Source organism: Fukomys damarensis, unplaced genomic scaffold, assembly GCF_012274545.1.
Source record: "Fukomys damarensis isolate Sample0158 unplaced genomic scaffold, DMR_v1.0_HiC HiC_scaffold_19, whole genome shotgun sequence".
NCBI lineage: Eukaryota > Metazoa > Chordata > Mammalia > Rodentia > Bathyergidae > Fukomys > Fukomys damarensis.
The window spans coordinates 52,469,004-52,490,864 of NW_022900931.1; the positions used below are offsets into that span (position 1 = coordinate 52,469,004).

At 47.3% G+C, this 21,861-nt stretch overlaps 1 protein-coding gene across 7 annotated transcripts in view; it reads left to right on the forward strand.

Annotated features, from left to right (window-relative positions):
• The window catches only part of Znf536 (zinc finger protein 536), a 433,293-nt gene that overhangs the window by 107,095 nt on the left and 304,337 nt on the right, over positions 1-21,861 (forward strand). For all 7 annotated transcript variants that reach the window (XM_010641004.2, XM_010641005.2, XM_010641003.2 and 4 more), the window contains one exon: positions 10,025-10,140. The gene's annotated coding sequence lies outside the window, so the exon portion shown is untranslated. The remainder of the gene's footprint in view (positions 1-10,024; positions 10,141-21,861) is intronic.

Below are 21,861 nucleotides of genomic sequence, written 5' to 3' on the forward strand. Positions count from 1 at the left end.
CCCCCCCACCCCCTTTTTCTTAAACTGTCTCCAAATGGCATTAATCAAAAACAATAACTCCTTTTAACTTTCCTAAAGTGTTCTAAAGGAAAGTATGAAATAATCTGTGTGTGGGCCACAAATGTGGAGAATGCAAACATTTCACAATAAACATGTTTAAATGAAAGTCCCTGGCAAGATAGCCTGAAAGATAGTACATGCTGGGTTAATTAATGCATACTCATAAAAATAAACCTTACTTTTAAGATTTGACCAATAAAAATCATTAGCATATTTGGATCAGATGACTTTATGTATACATTGAATTTCTCCACGGCACTTTGTCCTTGGGAAGCTTGAAAACAGATTTCTGTTTCAAGTCAAAATTCCCCTCCTATCTGCTCTTTGTGTTTCCGATACAGTGATACGATGATTTATTCTGGTTTTATCTGTTATACCTGCAATTGATCTACTGGTGATGGAATTAAATTTATCATTTTAGATGTATAAATCATAGTTAGATAGCCAGAAAAATGTTTAGTTGCATAAAAATTCCCATTGTTTGCTTATGACACACAGTGTTTGATTTTCACTATAATCAAATTACTATAGTGCATAATTTTCACTCCAAGATGTTTATTTTTTTGCTATCTCAAATTGAATCATTTTGGCCTACTCACAAATGCTATCTTTTAAAAAAATATTTTTGTGAAAGCATATATTCAAACAAATGTTGGCTTTGGGTTGTGGACCATGCAGTGTTCTGAGGTTCTGCTAAATTGGAAATCACATAATTTTTCTAAGTCTAATTACAGTATAGAAGTTCCTGGTTGTGTGCCGTGCTTTTCATATAGGAAAAGACAAACTGCTGCAGAGACCTTTTTGATATGAAGCTAACAGTAAAACCAAACTCATTTTAAAAGAACCGAAATTGGAATTCATAAACTCGGTAGAAGTGGTAACTACCCAGACAGCGAAATTCTGAGCCTATGAGGATGCCACATTTCAAATCCTTATGAAAATAAAAGCAACCCGACAAAAATTATTGAGGAAAAAACTCCAGCCTGAGTTTAATTTCATCCAACTTTATTGGCAGCTTATTTTGAACTAATGTGCAATAAAAGTTGCCAAAGCAGAACAGTTGAAAGAAATGAGAAATAACATTTTTTTTTGTTGTTTTTCTCACAGTGTTTGTTTTAATAAAGACTGTGAAATGGTAAATACCTGAATAAATGATTTGAGATTCGGCACCATCATGGTTGGTGAGAAGCCTTCAGGACTTATCAGTGGTGCTGAGGCAAAAGCCAGTTCCCCAAAAGGCCAAGTAGCCTTCCAGGGACCTCCACGCCCAGGGCTGTTCTCCATGGCCAACTCCAGGGGGACAGACAGGGGCCCCTGGGTAAGCCCTTCTATGGTAGCATCAGCCAAGCTTGCCTGGGAGCAAGACACTACCCGACCCTAAGAAACTGCCTTTCACACGAATGTTTCTGGAATGAGGACTTGTAAGTTTGAGGATTATAAACAGTGTTGGCTTCATGCCTTCATTTGGTGCCAGAGACTCAACATTGCCTATTTTAGAGACCTTGTGTTTACGCCTACAAAAAAAACCTCAGCATGTGTGTTTTGTCCAGAAGCCACACCTAGTGACTCCTGGGGTGGGTGAGCATCTCTCCTCCCACTGTCACAAGGTTAAGGACCTCCTCAGTCCCACTGCCGTTCCCACTCACACAGGCTTGGCTTGGAAGAGGTCTGCAGGAGCCCTTAAACCTGGGGAGACCCTGTATTCCTAGAAAGACAAAGTGAAGGAGGTCCACTAACCAGAAGTCCTTGAAGAAACCCAAGGCCGATGTGTGTGTGTGTATGTGTGTGTGTGTGTGTGCGTGCGTGCGTGTGATATCGTGGAAAGGCTCATAGCTTCCATTAGATTTTTGAGGGAGTTCTGATCTTATTTGTAGCTAAGAAATGGATAAACTTGTTAACAGAGCTTTTGAGGTAAAAATTAGAAGATTTTAACCTGTGTTGGCTATGGTTTGAGTATGTTCCCTCAAGGGCTCCTGTGTTAGAAGCCTCGTCCCCGATATGGTGGTGTTAGAAGTGGTGGGATCTTCAGGGGGCGAGGCCCAGGAGAAGGCTTTGGGTCCTGGGGGAGCTACCCTTGGAAGACATTAAGGTGCTTGCCTTGGACCCCCGACCCTCAAGAAAGGGAGTTGTTAGAAGAGCCATCCTGACCCTTGAGTTGATCCCTGGCTTCCTTTGTGGCCATGCGATCTCTCTCTTGCTTACCTGTGCCCCAATTGCTGGCCATGAGATCCACATCAGAGCCAAACTGATGCCTGTATTATGCCCTTGAATTTCCAGACCACAAGCTACTTAAACACCTTTCTTTATAAAGTTAGCTTCCCTTGGGTATTTCTTGGAGAAACTGGATACTGCTTCAGGACAGAGGTACAAGCTTCTGCCCCTCTGAAAGTCTCAGGCACAGAATGAGGGGCTGGATGTAGGAGAGAGCCAAGAGGTTATACCGCACTAAGTGCCCAACTCAGCATTTTCATTTGTTTGTTTGTTTGTTTGTTTGTTTGTTTTGAGACAGGGTCTCACTATGTAGTTGAGGCTGACCTGGAACTCACTATGTGGCTCAGGCTGGTCTTGAACTCACAGTGATCCTCCTGCCTCAGCCTCCGGAGTGCTGGGATTACAGGCATGCGCCACCACACCCGGCTCCGACTCAGCATTTTTAAGGTACTAGGTAGATAGGACGCTTAGCGTATCTGTGGCCTTATGACCACAAGTAGAAAGTGCTGGAGGAACTGAGTCAAGGTCGGGGCTGAGACTCAGAGGGAGCAGTCAGAAGGCAGGCTCCCTTTCACCTCATCCTGGGTGCCTCCACTTAGGGCCACTGTCACAGCTCATCCTAGACTTCATGCTGAGGACTGCACTTCCTTCCCTCGTGGGAGGCAACACGCCCCCTGCACCTTGGGAATCATTGGCTCTGCATTCCTATCCCATCACCAGCTCTGGGCCTGGCCTGCATGCCTTGGAAGCCCTTGCTTAGTGAGTCCTCACCAGGGCCAGGGTAGTGGGAAGGCCACCATTCACCAAGGCTGGGCTGGCTGTGGCCTCAGGGATTCAAGTCCTCCACAGACAAAGGTTGTTGGAAAACCCCTGGATTCGGTCAACCCCTCAGAGTCTCATAGTCGGGATAGTCAAGCCTTGGGAAAGGAAGGGACTCCCAATTCAGATAGGAGTTAACCCAGACTGGGAAGGGATCCAGGCTTCTAACTCTTAGCCTTCTCATCTTGTCACTGCATGGAACTGTTTCTGTAGTTAAGTGATAGGAGCCAATGTTCCTCGGAAGACGTGGCGTAGATGGCCAGTTCTATAACATTTCCTGTTCTTGCTGGCTTACCTTATTTTGTTTGTTGTTATTTTTGTATTTTGAGACAGGGTCTCACTATATAGTTCGGGCTGGCCTCGAACTCACTGTGTAACCCACGTTGGTCTTAAACTTGCAGTGATCCTCCTGCCTCGGCCTCCTGAGTGCTGGGATTAATGCCTGGCATGGCTTGCCTTTTTACATAACAATGACAATAATAGCAGATGCGAACTGTGGATTAGCTGTGTCACCTTTTTAATGGGTTGATTATTAATGATCTCAGTTGGTTTACAACTTTATGGGGTAGGTACTGCCATGACCTCCAACTTACAGATGAGGAAGCTGGGGCTCAGAGAGGCTGTTGGGTGCTTGGGCCTACAACCAGGCAGCAGAGAGGAATTCAAGTTTGACTACTCACCCCAGAGCTGCTGTGCCCAGCCCTTCCCTCCCTGAGCATTTCAACACTGAGCCCCAACTCAGGGTTCCACATGGTCAAGCATGTTCTTCACTGACATAGCTATGTCTCTGTTTTATACATGTAGTCGGGGAAATAAATACTGCTTTTTGCTTATAGCTGTGTCATATAAAATTTCCACTTGAAACAGATTCGTTTAAGGGAATCTGTGAATGAAATTTCAAGAAAAGTCTTAACTGGTTAAGCAAAGTCTTAGCTGGTTCATGGAACAGGTATAAGAAGATATGACCACAGGGAAAGGTGGCATGCAGGTGACAACCCGGCCCCGACCTAGGGAAGAGGAATTTCAGGTGGTTCTTGTCTTCATTTTGGGTGTTGCCCTCTAGTGGTGTCTTGTGGCAGTTGGTTGAAGAGAGTCTTCGGTGTTTAATTCTCCCGGTGTGTCTCAGGCCACAGATCAGGAAGTCTCCGGTCTTCCTTGATAGCACGTCTGGGGTCTAGGTTGGCCTGCCTCAAAGGGCACTGCCCTGTAGTTTGGAATCAGTTGACGGGTCTGGAAGCAGAACAAAAGAATAGGTGGGGAATCTGGGCTGAAGAGTATGGGAAGGGTAGACTGTCTCATTTCAGTGCCTTGCTTCTTGTGCTGGGTTGCCGGGGGCTGACCACACGTTGCTGTCTGTATTATCACCTCCGTACGGCCCTGACAACCACCAGGCTTCCGGTACATGTCCCTCCACGCCACTCGACTGTCTCAGAATACAAAGTCAGTTGCCGTAAGAAGGCTCCAGTCCAAATGATTCTCAAACTAGTTTCCATAGCACCCTGAGCTTGCCAAGGAGAGGGTCTTAGGAGCCAAGAGAAGGTAAGAGCTGAGGTTCTGTTGCTACAAAGTGCTGAAAACAAAAAACAAAAAACAACACAAATCTAGGCCCAATTCTTGAGTTTACAAATAGATAAGCAAATTTCTCATAAGAGCAAAGAATCACAAACAATGGACTCTATGCAGTGATTTTAAATAATGAAGTTTTTATTTAGGCATATCAGTGGAAGTTTGGAGGAGAAATAAACATTGGAGTGGAGATAGGACGGTTCGTGTGGGGTGGACACTTGCTCTGAATGTTCATGTTCACCTGGGATCAAGCTCCTCACAGGTAGAAGACCCAGAGACCACAGGACAGAAATGCCCAGGAACAGCCAAGATGGCAGCTGACAGTTGAGTGGTGACAGCTGCCAGATCCTGAACTGAGCATGCTCAGGTGTTCACTGTCGTCTGCCTATCAGAGGTGAGCACCAGGAAGTGATCATGTGACTAGGCAGTCAGCACTGGTGCCTTCTGGGCTATGGTTAGGATCTGTGCTCTTCACTGCCGTGGTGATGGCCACCCAGGAAGTGGCCCTCAGTGTTACCTGGCCAGGGACTCCATCATGAGAACATTCTGACAGAGTCCTCTCCTTCTAAAGGGGCAGGCAGGGCAGAGGAGCATTTCTGTCTTCCTTCTGACTGTGTGAGGGTTTGTGCGGGATCCTACTGGCTTAAGCTGAGAACGGGAACGAAATTCCTCAACAGTAAACCAGAGCAGGGACTTCGCTGATGGCATCTTCTCACATGTCACATCAGCCTGCTAGGTGGGCATGTGAGAGGAGCTCATGTGTGCTCATTGATTAGGGGGTCCACTGATATTATTTCATTCCTTCATAAGACATTTTATTTGCATATTATATCTGAGGATTTCCCAATTATTTCAAGCACTTATGACCTTTTTTTTTTTGTGATATTAGGGATTGAACTCAGGGCCTTCTCACTGGGTTATATCCCCATACCTTTTCAGTTTATTTTTAAAATTCTAAGATAGAGTATCACTAAACTGTTAAGCTGTCTAGGCTGGCTTGCATTTGAGATCCTCCTGCCTCAGCCTTCCAGAATGCTGGGATTATAGGTGTGTGTGCACCAAACCTGGCTCTTATTACTTTTTTTCTCTTCAGTTATCACTCTGTCTCTCCATTTACCTATTTCTACATGCTTTTAAGCTTTCATTAACTTATTTATATATTTTATCACATATGTATTTGTTAACTCATATTTTGGGTCAACAAATAAATCTCTTTGAAATTAATTAAAGCCTCTGCAAGAATGTATAATAGTCAAACCTATGGTAGACACTGGGAATTACTTGTCATTGGATGTACAGACACAGGGTGTTGGACAAATAGTACAGCGACTCTGGGAGAAACTTTTTGTCTGTGAGAAGTACAAGCTGAACTCATCCACTAGGACAGTGGGATGCAGGTGGCATTTATGCCCTGAAGTCTTTGAGGACGCCTTCAAAGTTTTCTGACAGTTTTTTTCCATGGTCAGGGAATTGGTGGATCTTCTTGGGTTCTCCCAACTGGTTACCTTGTACCCTGGGCCCTCTTTTGATGGCTTCTGGAAGGTAGGAACTGGCGGCACCACCAAGGGGAAGCAAACAGTGGCCAAATCCAGGGAGCTGAGGGGGAGATGGAGGACCACGGGGTGGAGAAGGGAGCTTCAGGGTAGTGGGAGGAGCATCAGGTAGAGGGAGGAGCTTCAGGGTAGTGGGAGGGGGCTTCAGGGTAGAGGGAGGGGCTTCAGGTAGAGGGAGGAGCTTCAGGGTAGAGCATCACATCAGGAATTTGCATGGAAAGACAGTGGTGGTTGTAGTGTGAATAAGAAAGCACGGAGAGCCGAGCAGAATTCAGGATCCTCTCTCCTCCCACCAAAGCGTCATCTGTTTTCTGTTTTTGAACTTCAGATCATTGCTAGAGGTGGACAGGAGGAATGCTACTCTCTGGTTCCACTAGCTGAAATCTTGTATTTGAAAGCACAGCAGCCATTAAACGTAACCTAAAGATTAGGATTTCTAGCAATAGTAATGCTGTTGATTTTAAGGATGAGAATGTAGCTATAGTACGATGGGGGAAGGGCCTTCCACCTCCACCGGATGAGTGAGGGGCAGAAAGGTCGCCTTTGTCAAGCCCTGCACTGGTGTCATGAAGAAAGACTGCATGTTCTGAAGGCGAGAGTGTGGACTTCTTCGTGATTACCAGGATGCTGCTTGATCTCACACTCAACTCTCTTTACTGTGTGTGACTCCCAAAGCATGTATGTGCCCTTCCTGCTTTACAGCCTGTATTCAAGTCACTGACTGCAAAGATTCTCTGGATAAGTAAAGAATCAACTAGTGGCTTCCACACATGCAGGCTGGCATGGGCACCTGTTGGTTCCTGAAGAGGTTTTCAGCTTTGGCATGGTATGAATGCTGTCTCCCTTTACAGCGAAGGTGGTATGGGTGGCCAGCTGGAAAATATCACAGCCCTCCTTTTGCTGTATTTTCCTCTCGAGGTATTGTCTTCCTCCGAGGTACTCACCAGGAAGCCTCACTCTAAGAAGCCAAGCTCAGGTGGCCTGTCTTACTGCGCCCACCCACAATACTCATGGCCAACGGAAAGAGGCCTAGCTCTCTAGGTAACAAAAGCACACACTCAGGGATGTAGGAAAAGGAAGAAACCACAGACACGTGTGAGTTCTTCTTTGGTCTGTGCCCCCAACCCTGCCCTCAATGGCCAACCATGTTTTTTTGTCTATTACTCTATTTGATGTAAAATACAGAGCCATAAACACTGGGGGCAAACCAGCAGCATGGCCGGATGTAAAATTAATTTCTTCTCGGGTTTATTTGTGAAGGAGTCAACCATATAAATCACTTTAAGCCACTAGGACAGAAAGTAAAATCGCATCTTCAAATGGAGAAGTATCGCGTGTCACCATTAAAATCTAAGTAGAAAGTGTGATCTATTTGAGGTTTTAATGTGGGTGTAGTTTTGCTAACCTCGCTTTACATAGTGGGAGACTCAGAAAGTTTTTGCCCCTTCTCTGTCCACTGTAGTGCAAAGCATTGGGTATTTATCTGCTCCTATCATGAGAAAGTCTGGTGTCTGCTGGACAGTCTCCTTGTAGTACCATTTTTCATGACTTGTTTAATTAACAACCATTTTTGACCTAGGCTTGTTATAAAAGTGTTGCTATTCTCTCCTTCTAAATTATGTCTAATGAACATATTTGCATGTTATCAGATATAGCAATATATCATTTCAAATTTCGGCGTTTAAGCCTGCATCACTCAAAACAGCTTTTGTGGATTAGTAAGCAGGTGAAATCAAAAATCTCATTTCATATCTGACATTAATAACTTTCAGGGGGAATGAGCATTGGCATTTATGTCTGGACCAGAATCGAGCCCAATGTCCTAGAAACACAAGGGCAGCAGACAAACCTACTCACCAGATAGGAAAATAAATCATGCATAATGCGGAATTTCTACCTTACATGTTAATTAATGTGTGCAATCAATTACCGATGTTACAATATGAGAGAGAAACTGGTGGGGAAATGGGGTAATAAAAAATACCTATAGATTTATCTGCTTCTTTTTTCTATTTAAACAAATAGTCTTCAAGCCTGCGAATGCTGTGTTGAGACATGCTCTGAATAATAAGCATCATAAAATCTAATCAGATTTATAAGAGGAATTGATTGTTGTGGCAGGAGGAGAGGGTGGAAAATAAGCTGAAATTTAAGTGTTAATTTTTATGCTAATCCACAGTGGCTTCATATGAAGCAATTTTGTTCTGTGCCACAAATATAAAATTGTCCCTTGCAGAGAAATGTCAGCTTGCTAGACCTGAAAGCAGTAATTTATTAGGTATGTTTCTATTAGTATGTGTCACAGTTGTTAGCAGGCTATACACACAATGGTGCTTCGTACTTATCCTCCAAGTCTCAGAATGTTTCAGCTCAGTGGCTGGAACGTGGGGCATTAATACATTATCATATGCGGGGTGGTCTGTGCCCTGTGGACAAAAGGCTATTTAATACAATTTAATGTCATTCTGAGAAGAAGTGGAAAAATAAAGACGGGGAATAAAATGGCATCTGTGTGTTTCACAGTGCACTCATGCACAAACCCTCAGTTTAAGAGGTATGACATTTCTGCCAAGAAAAAGAATAAAACTGGGGCATTTTTTTTTATAACCTGTTCCCCACTGCAGTATTTTCCAAATGCTATTAAGTGATCGATTTACACGGCCACATGATGATGTCATCCATAAGAAGGGGAATGCAGATGACAGCAAAATACTAGTGACAGTGACCTTGTTTCAGAATCCTTGGAACCCTGTCAGCTTTGCCTTCAGTATATGGTTTCAAAGAATGTACTTTTTGGACAATATCTAGTTACTGGGTAGTGAATTAATAGAGTTAAGGGTTCTGATGCAATTCACATATAGGTCAATTACATGCGCCAACATCTGCTCTATCAGTATCATTTGCATATAGCATTCATATGTTAATGATGCCTCTTTTTACTCAAGTAATATATTTAAAAAACAAGATTTGCATATCAGTTTGGATCAGTATATTACAAGCAATTTATCATTTCCCCCTTCTTGTTATGATTTTAAGAAAAATATCTGGAGTGATGATGGCTGCTATATTTGAGCACAGCTCTGGTTTATACAAGGAACCCCTCAGTGGGGAAGCTTGCATTCGAAAGCTGCTTAAAGCCTTATAAATCAATAATGACACAGATGGACTGGTGATAATCTATTTAGAATGCCTGATAGCAAATATTGTTGTACAGATGATTAGAGTGGTAACTGTTTTAGCAGAGAGCCTTCCCTCTCTCTGGAAATGGGAAGTTTGAACAACAACAAAAAAAGTATTTGCACGTGGACTCGGTGTCAGGCAGTCTCCTTGCTGGGTCTGGATTGCAAAGCGGAACATGGGGAGAAGAACAAAGAGACTTCCCGCTCCTGCCAATATAATCATATCAATCCCTGTTTCTTTAACAAAACAGGACCTCTTAATGGAATTGTGTCTTCAGGTGTAAATAGCATTAAAAGCTGCCTCTCCTCTCTCTTTGCCCCGATATAGCGCAAGGAGTGAGAAAATAAAGTGGAGGTTGTCAGAAGTGGCAGCTGCTTGGAATCCTGATAAATATAAGCTTTTATTGATCTGATGAAAATGAAAGATCCCAGTGCTAGGCAGTATTTAGCTTCTTGTCTACAGCACGTCACCGGTGGCCTTGCTTTGGGATAGATTTCCATTCTCATATACCGGATTTGATTTCATCTTTAACCTTTGCCGTTGAATTTCCTTGACCTCTGCATATTGCTGTGATTTGGTGAATTTGTTACATTTCACTTTACATCTTTTCCTTTCTCTATTTCCTTTTGTGATAGGGAGCTGGGACGCCCCTCTGGCAATCTGTCAGTGCCTGAACCAGCAGCCTCCTTCCTGGGGTGTTTTCTCACCAGACTGACAGTCCTTAAGACAAGTATGCAGTTAAGCTGCTAAGGTAAGTCTTACGAGATTGCAACTCTTTCCCCATTTGCTTCTGTTTTGTCTTGTGGGCCCATCACAAATCCAAACCAAGCACCCTGTGTCCCTAACCTGGCCAGCCTCCTCCCGACCCAGGTGGTATTCCCAAACCCACCTCCTGTGCTTGTGTGATTCCCACGGGGATAGACATTCCTTTGTGGTTTGGGTCCTTTTGGGAAGGATGCGGAAGGCTGGAGGAGCAAAGGATCTCAGGAAGTGTTATGTTCCCCACGGTGACTTAATCCCTTTCTGAAGTTTTCTTCTGGGATAAAGACGAGGCTTCAGTTCAAAATCCTGAGGTGCTGCTAACATATTCTAGTTCCAAGAAAGTGCTGCTGTTATTTTGAGTAGTTTTGATACAACCAAATCAAAGGGAAGATTTGAAATAGCTTTTCTGAAAGCCCAAGCTGAAGTCATAAATTATTCTGCACCATGATTCTTTCTGATAGTAAAACCATACCTCTTTGCCTGACATTGCAGAAATGTGGAAAAGTGAAAGTTAAAAATAAAACGAAACATTTAAATCTTGGCTGTTGAGAACCTCAGATAGACACCAAGGCCAGTCGATAAAGGCTCCTATCCATTAGGCCTCCACAGTTATCATCCGATATTGGTTTATTAGCAATAGCACAGGTGTAGGACTCTGGTGTGTAGAATGGGAAGGGCCGGGAAAAATGCACGGAAATGCCAGAAATGGAAAGCAAGGGTGTGGGGGCTTTGAGGCATGCGTGGAGGCAGGGGACAGTCAGGGCTTGGTGTCACCCTAGCCTGATGCGATCTCGCAGGAGAAAAATGACTGCTGCAAAAGGGTTGGATGTGTTCCCTGCTTTACCCCCTTTATTTGAGTTAGAAAGTGTTGATTTCACACTGCGGTGAGTGTTTTCCAGCAGCTTCTTGGTGGGTGTATTCCGCGTCAGGAAAAAGGAGCAGCGAACGCCAGCCGGTGTAGCTGCCGCCAGCGGACAAGTGGGCCTCCCCTGGCACCATCGACTTCCTGGAGTACCGGGGCTCCTCTCGCGGTGGGGACAGCCCTGGCCCTGCAGGCTGAGCGGTTTGGCTAGGTCCCCCATCGGCATATCGCAGGCAGGAACAATTTTTGGTTCCATAGCTGTTTGGTTGGGAAAACAAGCCTGCGGTTGCCAGTAAGGTTTAGAATTTGCCTGCCAGATAAGGGAATGTCTGTGAAGACTATTTTCCCTCTTGGGAGGCAAAACACAGATGGGGGAGTTAGGAGTCTTACAATATTTAGCTGCTACATTGATGGTAACGGTTCTGCTGCGTGGATGCTCGCAGCTTCTGAAGGCCCAGTTTAGCATCACTGCTGAGGGCCATAGGTGGTGGAGATGGGGGAGACCGGCTGTGGGCAGAGTGAGGGAGGGAGTGATTGCATCAGCTTGTTCTAGAACTTTCCATGCCCCGTGCCTGTTGAGGTGCAGGAGGAGGTACTGTCAGGGTATTGGCCACTTGCCCTTGATCGCTATTCTCTGGGGTGGGAAGGGAAGGGGAAGATGGACCACCTGACTGAATGCTGGTCCTGCTGGCCATGGAGCAGGAGGGGAGGAGTGTCCTGTGCCTTCATTGGGGTGAGACAGAACCAGGTTTTGTGGATGGTACAGAATAGATATTGTCTTCTGCCACCAAAGCACACATTTTAGGGTTAATCACCTATTTTAGCTCTGGGTCTCCTAGAAGATAATTCTAACACTCTGGGAGGCTGAGGCAGGAGGACCCCAAGTTCAAGCCCAGCCTGGGGAAAGTAACAAGACTCTATCTCAACATGTGTGAAATAAAGGGCTGGGGATACCTCAGTGTGAAGGCTATAGGCTCAATCCCCATTGCTACTAAAATATAAATCGTACTAGTCCCCCAAAGGCCCCGATGGGTGGATGCTCAAAACCTCAGATACAACCAAATCCCATTGTACTACATTTCCCTACACATACATCACTATGATAAAGTTTAATTCATAGATTAGGCACAGTAAGAAATGGGCAATAATTATTATGAAAGAGAACAATTACAACAATCTTTGATAATAAAATCTATGTGAACATGGTCTCTCTCTGGAAAAGGTCCAGAAGAATATTAATACTTTGGGACCATGGTCAACCTTGGGTAACTGAAACAGCAGAAAGTGAAGGCATGGCTGAGGAAACTGTATTCTTCAGCGTCGGCAAGGGAGGTGGGGAGCTTTTCCTGGATGGAAAATGGAGCACTTGGGATAACTTCTGTGAATGGAAGTAGGGTTGGAACTTTATATTCGAGAAAAAATTCTGTCCTCTGATGACCAGAAAAAGGACAGGGCTTAAAATCAGGCAGAAACCACTTGGGCACCTCCATCCCAGGCTGTTTCTACTCTGTGGTCCCAGAATACAGGCTCCTCGGGTCTGGAATTGGGCACTTTCTCAGTTGGCCCGGGTCTGGGATCCATGAAGGGCTGTGTGGCAGTGGGCGGAGTGGATTCACTTTGCCTCAGAGCTGTGTCTGGGTCTCAAATTACCTGCCGGGGCCTATTGCCTCTGTTCCTGTGCCCCATCCTTGCCCTCCCAGTTCTGTGAAAAGGACTTTTGAAGTCTTACATACCCTGCTATACAGATTCATCTTGGGGACGACAAAACTGCTAACCATAAGCGTCGATTGCATAGAAGTGAAGCCACCTGCTGGTAACCCCATCTCTCATGCGTCTCGCCTCCCACAGCGACTTCATGTCCCAACCCAAGGTGGCTTTCCAGAGAATTCCCCGCAAAGATAGGAGGCAGAGCCTGGAGATGTGACTGTCTGGCTTTCTGTACCTTTATCCTTCAGAAAGACCCCGGCTTGGGTCGTGAAGTCCAGTGACATCCACAGGGCCCTCCTTCCCTCTGACCAACTTGTGAAGTCCCGCTGGGCTCAGAGCCCTGCGCTTGGGGCCCGACCTGCTGTGGCTCTGAAAGCCCCGCTCCTCCTCGGCCGCGTGTGAGTCACAGCTTCCCACAGCAGTAATTGCCTTCGTTAAATGCTGCAGTAGTGGTGCTCTGGGAGCGGGGAGGAGGAGGGGGGAGTGGCTGTAATTTCTATGTGATAATGATGATAAGCCCTGCATATGTGTGTGGGGCTTTGTGTTGTCTTTGATCTGCACCAGGAGAACTTGAAACTCACTGAGGTAAGGATGTCCGTAATCCCCTCCATGGCAGTGGATTAAATTGAACGTGGAAGGTGCATGGCTCACGCTTTCCCCAGGGGCAAACCCACACCTGGGACCATCTCAGTTCTCCAGGGCAGCAAGGTGGGTGGAGCTTGCTCCCATCCACAGATCCCTTGGGATTCTTTCAGCCTGCATAAGTTCCCCGCCAAGGGGGTACTGTTACTTAGTCCCATCTTCCAGTGTACTTGGCACTGGGTACAGCACTGGACAAGACAGTCAGTGACCCTGGCTGCGGGTTGCTTATATCCTGGGAGCTGAAGGTGGGAAGTGGTAAACAAGGCAGCCGATAGCTGAGGCGATGTGAGGTGGTGAGACATTCCGTGAAAGGTGGAATGCGGGGACACCGGTGGGGAAGAGGGGGCATCAGCTCGCAAGAGGAGGGAGGTGGTCAGCACAGGAAGCTGGGAAGAGACGGACGGGCTGGATGCCCAGGCATGATATGGCAGGCCGTAGCGAGAAGCTTTGGCTTTGGCTTCCTTTTCTTTTTCTTTTTTCTGTTTTGAGATACTGAGGATTGAACCCAGGGCCTCATGCATGCTAAATGTGCTGTCACTCAGCTATCTCCTCAGTCCCTTCTTTTCTGCTTATGTTTCTTTTAACCAGTGCAGGTGTCTGCAGAAGCCCACCTTTCCGGAGGAGGAGGTCCTCCCTAGGTGCCAGAATCCTGGTGTCTCCCTGCTGCTGGTTTGCTGGGGCCTTTATTTTGCCCTAGATGGAGTCCTGTTGAATGCAGGTCTACAGGATCAGGGAGGTGCCCACAGCACTGGCCCCTGTTTTTGGAGCAGCAGAGCCCATGGCTCCTTCACAGCTTAACAGATGTGGGTGCTTGGGCAGAGTTGCAGGTGGAAGATCCATGGGGCTCCCATTGATCAGGGAGCCTCGGTCTGACTACATCCCAGGAGGAAGAGAGAGTGGCCCTCCAGGTAGCAGATATCTCCCACTCACTGCAGGGAAAATGAGGCACGATGGGTCATCTGATAGTGCACAGAATGAGTTAGAGAGTAAAGAACCTTGGTGATTGTCCATTAGGCCTCTTTCCCTGGCCACACAAAGATCCCATTTTGGTAATTCTAGATCATTCGTAAGCCCATAGAACTGTAGGACTAACAGAAGACACCTTCATTTTATCAGTGAGAAGACTGAGGCCCAGAGAGGGTAAGAGATTTGCCCAGGGTCACACAGCAAGTCATTGGCAGAGGCAGAACCCAGACAGGTTGAGGGCCACTCTTAGCTGGAAAGAGGAACCTGCTCATATGTGGATGGAGGGCTTGTGTCTTCTTCCCAGCAGCTCCCACTACACCGAGTAAAGTTCCTGGAACCCTGTAAGTGGTTAGCAAGTTTGAGCCCAGTCTGGGCAACTTAGAGACCTAGCAAGCTCCTGATTCAAACTAAAAAAAAAAAAAAGAAAAGAAAAAAGTGGGACACATGTAGCTCAGTGTGAAGGTCCTGGGTTCAATCCCCAGGGTTGAAACAAATAAATCAGAAAAAAAACTCTGATTCTTTTTACTTTTCCCTCCCTAATGCTGCCGTCTAATTCAAGTTTGCAAAAGCCTTGCTGCAGACGCAAGGATGTGTGTTCTCTGGGTGGAAGTGGGAACCTGCACCGGGCACTGGGCACAGTGGGAACGCTGGGGGATGGGATCAGTAAGAATTAGCTGCACCCCAGCTCCCCATGGGGCTGCCTAGGCCTAGGAGAGCCCAGGGTGTGAAGCCTGAAGTGCCACCTGCTGAATGTGCTTGTGCTGGCGGAGGGGAGGAGGGGGGGGCAGGGAGGGGTGTCCATGATGGCTCCGCGTAGCCTACGGGTGCCACCTTCCTTTCCGCCTGCCCTACGCCTAGGTTGAGGGCGCATCTACGCATGCCCACTGCGGGGTGGGGGCTTGACTTCTGTGCCCAGGGGCCAGGGTGGTCTGCTTTTCTGTGCAAGTTGGTCCGCTTGCTTTGGGGGATCCTGATCCTCTGTGGAGAGGACTGGCAGCTTCCCCTGGGTTCCCAGTGGACCCGGCTGGCCTGGGATAAGGCAGAAGGACAAAATGCTTTCTGTCCTGTGAGGCCACCCGTGAGGGAGAGGTGTGCGGGCTGCCAAGGCCCAATGCTTCCTGGTCCCCCACTCTGCTCCTCCTGCAGAGCTTGAGGGGACGAGGGGCCAAAGAGGCACAGTGGGGACCTTCACCTCCCGAGACAAGGGTGGGCCCCAGAGAACTGCTGAGCATTTTCTTTCCTGCCAGGCTGGCATCCAGCAAAAGTGCTGTCCCTGTGCTTGGGAAGGGGCGGCTGGACCCCGCGCCTGGTTTCCACAGTCCCTGACCAGCTTCACTGATTTCTGTGCACCCTCTACAACCCGGCCACATGCAGTATGGAGTTTCTGCGTGTGTAATATTATTTGTTTTTATTTCTGTAATCCCTTTATTGTTTGCACAACTGCTGTCAGACTGTTGCCTGAAAGTATCACAGGATAATTGCAGAACGCCTGCATAAGTAATTTCTTATGAAATCGGGCCTTGTCTGCATATAAAATTGTTTTCCGTTGCTGCATACATGGACTTCATTATATCGGGGCTGTTTACCGGACGCGCACCTTCCCCACAGGCCACGGAGGCGGGAGGGCCTGACACTGGGAAATAATGAAACACTATCATTATTCTTTTTTGGTCATATGACATTTCTAGAAGGTGACAGTCCGATGCGGTCAGGAAGAGCCTAGACTCGGAAGGAGGGGAGGCGGTCCCCAGATGCAGCGGTGGGCCTGGCTCTGCGGGCTGGCGTGGGGAAGGCCACTGCTAATCCCGCCTCGCACTGGGCATTTCTTCCGACCACATTTCTGCGATATTAATGGTGTGTGGTAGTGAAAGAAATGTGTTTTATTCTCGAGTCTAACCCTGCTGTTATCAAAGTAACTTCCAGCTTATTAGCGACAAAGGACTTTTCTCCTCTCTGCTGCCCTGTTCGCCAGGGCTTCCTGAATTAAACTGCTGTTTCCTGTCCTTTATATGCATGACCACATCTGGGTAGCCTGCTCACAGCCCTGCCGCTTAATAACAATCACCTTCCCTTTCAGTCTCTGTTGATTGTTTCTAATTCACTCTGACAGATAGTGCCTGACAACTTGCCGGCTTTTCCCTCCCTCCGTGACCTGAAGTTACTCACAGCACTTATATAGTCTGTCATTTTTAATATTTGATTTCATTTTAAGTTATGTGTTTTACTGAGAAGATGAAACCAAAAAAAAAGGGGACTTGTAATGGAACATAAATTTAACCCTTCTTGCCATCCGGCACAGGCTGCAGTACGGTCTTCCTGCGAGGGGGTGACTGCTTTTCCTTCCCTGTCATCCTGGGGTGCCTGCTGCAGCAAGGTTTTCTTCTCTCTTCCATCTTTCTTTTCTTCTTCTTTCCCTTCTCCTCCTCCTCATTTTCCTCCTCTTCCTCCTCCTCCTCCTCTTCTTTCTTTCATTTCTAGAAAGTCCTCACGGCACATCTTTCGCCTTTAATGGAGGTTGATGAGTTTGCAGAGTTGATAGCGGTGCTTTCTGTTCTGTGACCAAGTCCTCGCTGAAGACCTTCCGGCTTTCCCGTGGAGCAAGGGTGTACAGAGAGAGCTTGGTGGTGCCTGAGTGACCAGGTGACCAGTGTCAGTGAGCATGGAAGATGTATAAGGACCTTTTTGGAAATCAATCCCCCACCTCTCATTGAATCCAGGGCCTTCACACTGAGCTGCATCCCCGTTCCTTTTTAAGTTTTTATTTTGAGACAACGTCTTGCAAAGTTGCCTGGACTGGGCTTGAATTTGTGATCATCTTGCCTCGGTCTCCCAGAGTGCTGGGATCACAGGCCTGTACTACCACGCCTGGCTTGGAAATGCTTTCCTTGGTGCCAACTGATCTTCAGAGAAATGCCATGTATACTTGACTTGGCACGAGCCACTTGGAGTGGGGTCTTCCAAAGAGTAGGCTCCGCTCAGGTGACGGCCATGCAGCTTGTCCATCCTTGGAACGCCTTCCACCCATAGGACAGGCGTCTTCACGGATGAGGCGGATGTCCCACACCACTTCAGGGTCCACTCGGCTGTGACTTTGCCTTTGTTTGCCATGAGACAAAGGCGCCTGTGTCCTTCCTGGCCCTTCAGGGAGAGCCACCAACCCATGCATTAGGTCAGCTTTGCAAATGGACATCACCAAATAACAAGAGGCCCACTGACCCTCAGTGCCTCACCCATGCCTGCGGGTCCTGGGACACAGGCAGGTGACTTTCCTGGTGAGCTCAGGGAGATCGGACCTTCTTCCAGGCAGCTCACTGGGAGCCACATGGCTCAGGCCAGTCCTCTGGGAGGCCACTTTGCAGATAATATGCCTGAAAAAGGACTCATCCTTCCCACAATGGACTTCCCAGCTGCTTCCTTGAGGTTCTGCCCAGCTTGGGTCTCTCCCGAGATGACTCCTCCTCTAACCTCTCCCCACGCACTGGGGACACACTGGAGAACCAGTCAGTGAAGTCTTTTTCATCATTTCTTTCCTTCCTCTGCAAGAGGTGGGTGAAGGCAAGGACAGTGATTTGGTCTCACGGTTTCACAGTGCTGCTTGCCTATTTTGACATTGTTGTCGTATTGGTTTTGAGACATGCTAAAATGAAGGAGGGGGACTGTGCACAAACGTGTTCAAACTCTTGCTTTCTGTCTTTCAACTTTGCACACTGAATAAAGATCTGTGTGCGCAATGGTACCTTATCTGCTAGACGGGACAGACTTGTTTCTCTCCTTCACTGACCCAGGTGGTTCTGACGGGCAAGGGAAGGAGCCAGGTGGGACAGGAGAGGAGAGGGGAAGCACTTGTTACTTCTTCCATCTCCCTCCATAGTGGTGATCTTAAGGGGACACCAAGCCTTCCCCGGCACAGGCCTGTGACAGGGAGGTTGACACTTACTGACCAGGACGGTCCCACATTTTCCCCAGGGCAGTGAGTTGTGAAGCCACTTTCTGCTTTTAGGAGGGCAGTCAATACAGGATTTTAAAGACGCCTCTGTGCTTATGACTTAAATCTTGAGCGGAGTTCAATTATATGTTAGATCTTCTCTCTCTCCCAAAACCTGTTGAGTTATTATTGGTTCTGTTTTAAGAGAGAAACTGAAGGTTGAAATCAACTAAAGACTTTGATTTAGCTCTGCTCAGCAAGTCTCCATCTTTTACCTGGTGACCGGTAGCAGGGCCTTAGAATTCCAGGCCGACAGGTACAGGGCACAGATTTCCCATCTTATCTTTCATCTATCTAAAGGCCCCATAATCCAGATTTTCCATGGGGGCAGCATCAGCAGCATCTGCATTCAGCCGGAAGACCTTCACTGGCACTGTTCTTTGAACCCTTGTGTTTCCCTAGGAAAAGCCAGGGCTATGAATTAACAGGAGGATTTGTTAATATGTAGGCCTAAGAGGATGTCACCTCCAGGGAAGTAAAGCACGTCCTTCTTTAGTACAGTCTGAGCCAACAGAAATAGCCATAGTTCTTCCATTCTCTCTGGCACCACCCTAGGTAACCAGGACTATAAATACAGAGGGGAGAAAAATACACAGAAAGCCACATCACAGAGCTGGACACAACCAGGGCTTAAAAAGAAAGCCATGAATTGAAAGGGGTGAGAAGTGAACCGTGCATAAGAAAGGATGAGATGTTGACTGACACAGCCAGGCCTGGTGGTGCATGGCTGTAGTCCCAGTGACTTGGGAAGCAGGGCTCCAACCTGTGTCTTCCTGCCTGGGCAACTTAGTGGCTTAGTGACAGCGGGTCTCAAAATAAAACTGAAGAAAGGACTAGGGATGTAGCTCAGTGGGCTCAATGGGATGTAGCTGAAGGGCTGGAGTTTCAGATTCCAGTCTCACACACACACACGCACACGCACGTACACACACATGCATGCACGTGTGCACGTCCATTGATTGACACTGAAGGATGCGGTCACTGTTGCGTTGTTGTAGCTCACCCTGTGCTCAGTACCACACAGTCATTTCAGGAAAAGCCGGCCTGGTAGGATTGCTCAGGAGTGAGTGCCTGAAGGGGCTGGTACTAGTACTGGAGTTGAATCTTGGGGAACCAGGAAGACACTGGTGAGAGCACCAAGAGATGCTGCTTACAGAAGGCAGGGATTTGTCAGATGCATTTGCAGCTGGGAGAGGAGGTGTTGAGGGGTCATACCAATGTAGAGGCAATAGAGGGGCAGCTGTGGGAAGCCTGTGGGCAGGACTGGCATGTTGGTGTGTGACAAGCAGCTCTGTTGGGTTGGACCTTGGGATGTCGGTAGTTGGGAGAGCAGGTGAGAGTAGAGCTGAGGGCGGGAGTCTGGCGGTGACAGAGAGGGTGCTGCCAGGGGAAGGCATGTGATAGAGGGGCTGTATCCCACGACCAGGGAGCCCGAAGTGTGCTGGGCTGAGGCAGCGGAAGAGCAATGGGGAGAAAGATAATAGCCCGGTTTGCCTGCTGCTGAACTTGATGCTGTCCTTCTCTCTGTTGGGGTGCGCAGTGATCTCAGGAAGAAAGAGGTGACCCGGACAGTGCTGCATTTGGAGTGCCCAGCCCGAGTCTAGCCTGTGCATGGTGCGTGGTTTATAGGCAGGCCTGAGATGCTAATTGTATACAGCAATTGGCTTTTAGAATAATAAGAATAAAGGGATTGCTCTTGAGAAAACACACATACACACATACACACTTTATATTCAACAGGGTCATCTGCAGTTTTCTTTCCCCACATACACAAAAGACCTTCTTTGAGTCACACAAGGGGCAGATATATGCCAATGTCAAGAGCAGGCAAGAACAATGGAACAATCAGCAGATTCATCAGTTCTGCTGCTTACAGTTCAGTTCCAAGAGTGAAATGTTAGTTTGTTCAACTCTCTGCCTTACGCCTTGATCACAGTGTGAACGTGTTGACTAAGCCTAGCCTCCTGGTCGGAGGGTCGGGACCCATGGCTTTTAAACTTGCTTATGTGAAATCCAAACATCCATGGTCACTGGCAATCTGAAATCAAGGCACAACTTATGAAACGAACACGTAATTATCTTGTTTATTCAGGGTATAAATAGAGTTCATGCATTTTAAAATTTTTCTTCCTGATAAGGACTTTCGCCAGCATTTGGTCATTAGATAATCAGTCTCTGTGTCTCTTGTTCTTTCTCTTCCTCATTTTTTCTTCTCCCCTCTACCCCCACTTTGCTTCTCTCTGTCCTTCTACCTCACCCACGGTCTCTCTTTCTCCCCTTTCTCCCTGTTTCTCGCTCTCTCTCCTCTTGCCTCCCCTCTCTGTGGGCCATCTCCCCGCTTCTCTGTCCTGCTCATCTCTGTCCTCCTCCTCTCTGAGGCTTTGTCTCTCTCTGTCCTTCTCTCCTTCCCCCGTCTCTTCTTCCTCATCAGGGAAGGGCCTCACTGGGCTGCTGTGGCTGCCCCTGGAAGCAGAAGAAGCAGGACCAGGCTTCTGTGCGGTTCTGTCTAGAGCCTGGAACACTCCCTGCTTCCTGCCCAGCTCTGGCGGTGTGTGTGTGTGTGTGTGTGTGTGTGGGTGTGTGTGTGTGTGTGTGTGGCGTACTTGGATATGGCCTTGTCACTTCCAGAACTTGGTGGAAAGCCCATTAAGCCTGCATGACCTCTGACAGCCCAGCTGAAGCTGTGAACGAGACCTTCCCCAGTCCCTCACGGGGCAGAGTTTATGTGGGGGAATCACTGTGCTCTAGGCCTGCTGGCCATCTTTCTCCCACATCCTTTCCGACGTTTACCATACCGATTACCACCTGCTCATGTACTCGGTCTTTTCCTTTTTTTAGGTAGACACACTTTTTTCAATTCATTATTATGTTTAACGTCACACTGAATGAAGACCTCTGGTTTGAGGATGAAACCAATTATGTGTTTTTCTTACTAAACATGAATATAATGATAGCGACTGTGAGCATCAGTTAGTTTGGGGGCATACGTCACCTGAGGTCACCTGAATGGCTCGTGGGCCACCCCTGGGCATCTCCATTTTGGGAATGCTCGTGTCCACCCAGTTCTTAGGCTCCAGCTCAAGTGACTCTGAAGCCACCCTTTTCCCCAGCCCCTGAGGAAGCTTGCTCAGCTCTTCTAGCCCACTGCAAGTTCTGCTCTGTGTTCACAGCCTCTCCTGGAGTCCCTCGCTGTCCTTTACTTACATGTCATCTGGCCACACTTGGCCATGCTGGGGGCCATGGTGTCTGATGCTGTGTTGTCACTTTCTTCTCTGGGTGGCAGATTCTGGAGGGTAGACATTCTGCTCTTCTGTGTAAGCCAGAGTATCTGACTGATTAGCTAGTTGTCTGTCTATGTCTCCATCATTGCCTATGTGACATCTATCTATCTCTGCATCTAGCCATCATCTGTGTATCCATTATCTATCTGCCTATCAAGTATCTATCCTCTATCTATAGATTTACCTATAATCTATCATCCCTCTATGATCTTACTTCCTACTTATATGTCTATCACTCTATCATCCACCTATTTCCTTTCTCTCACT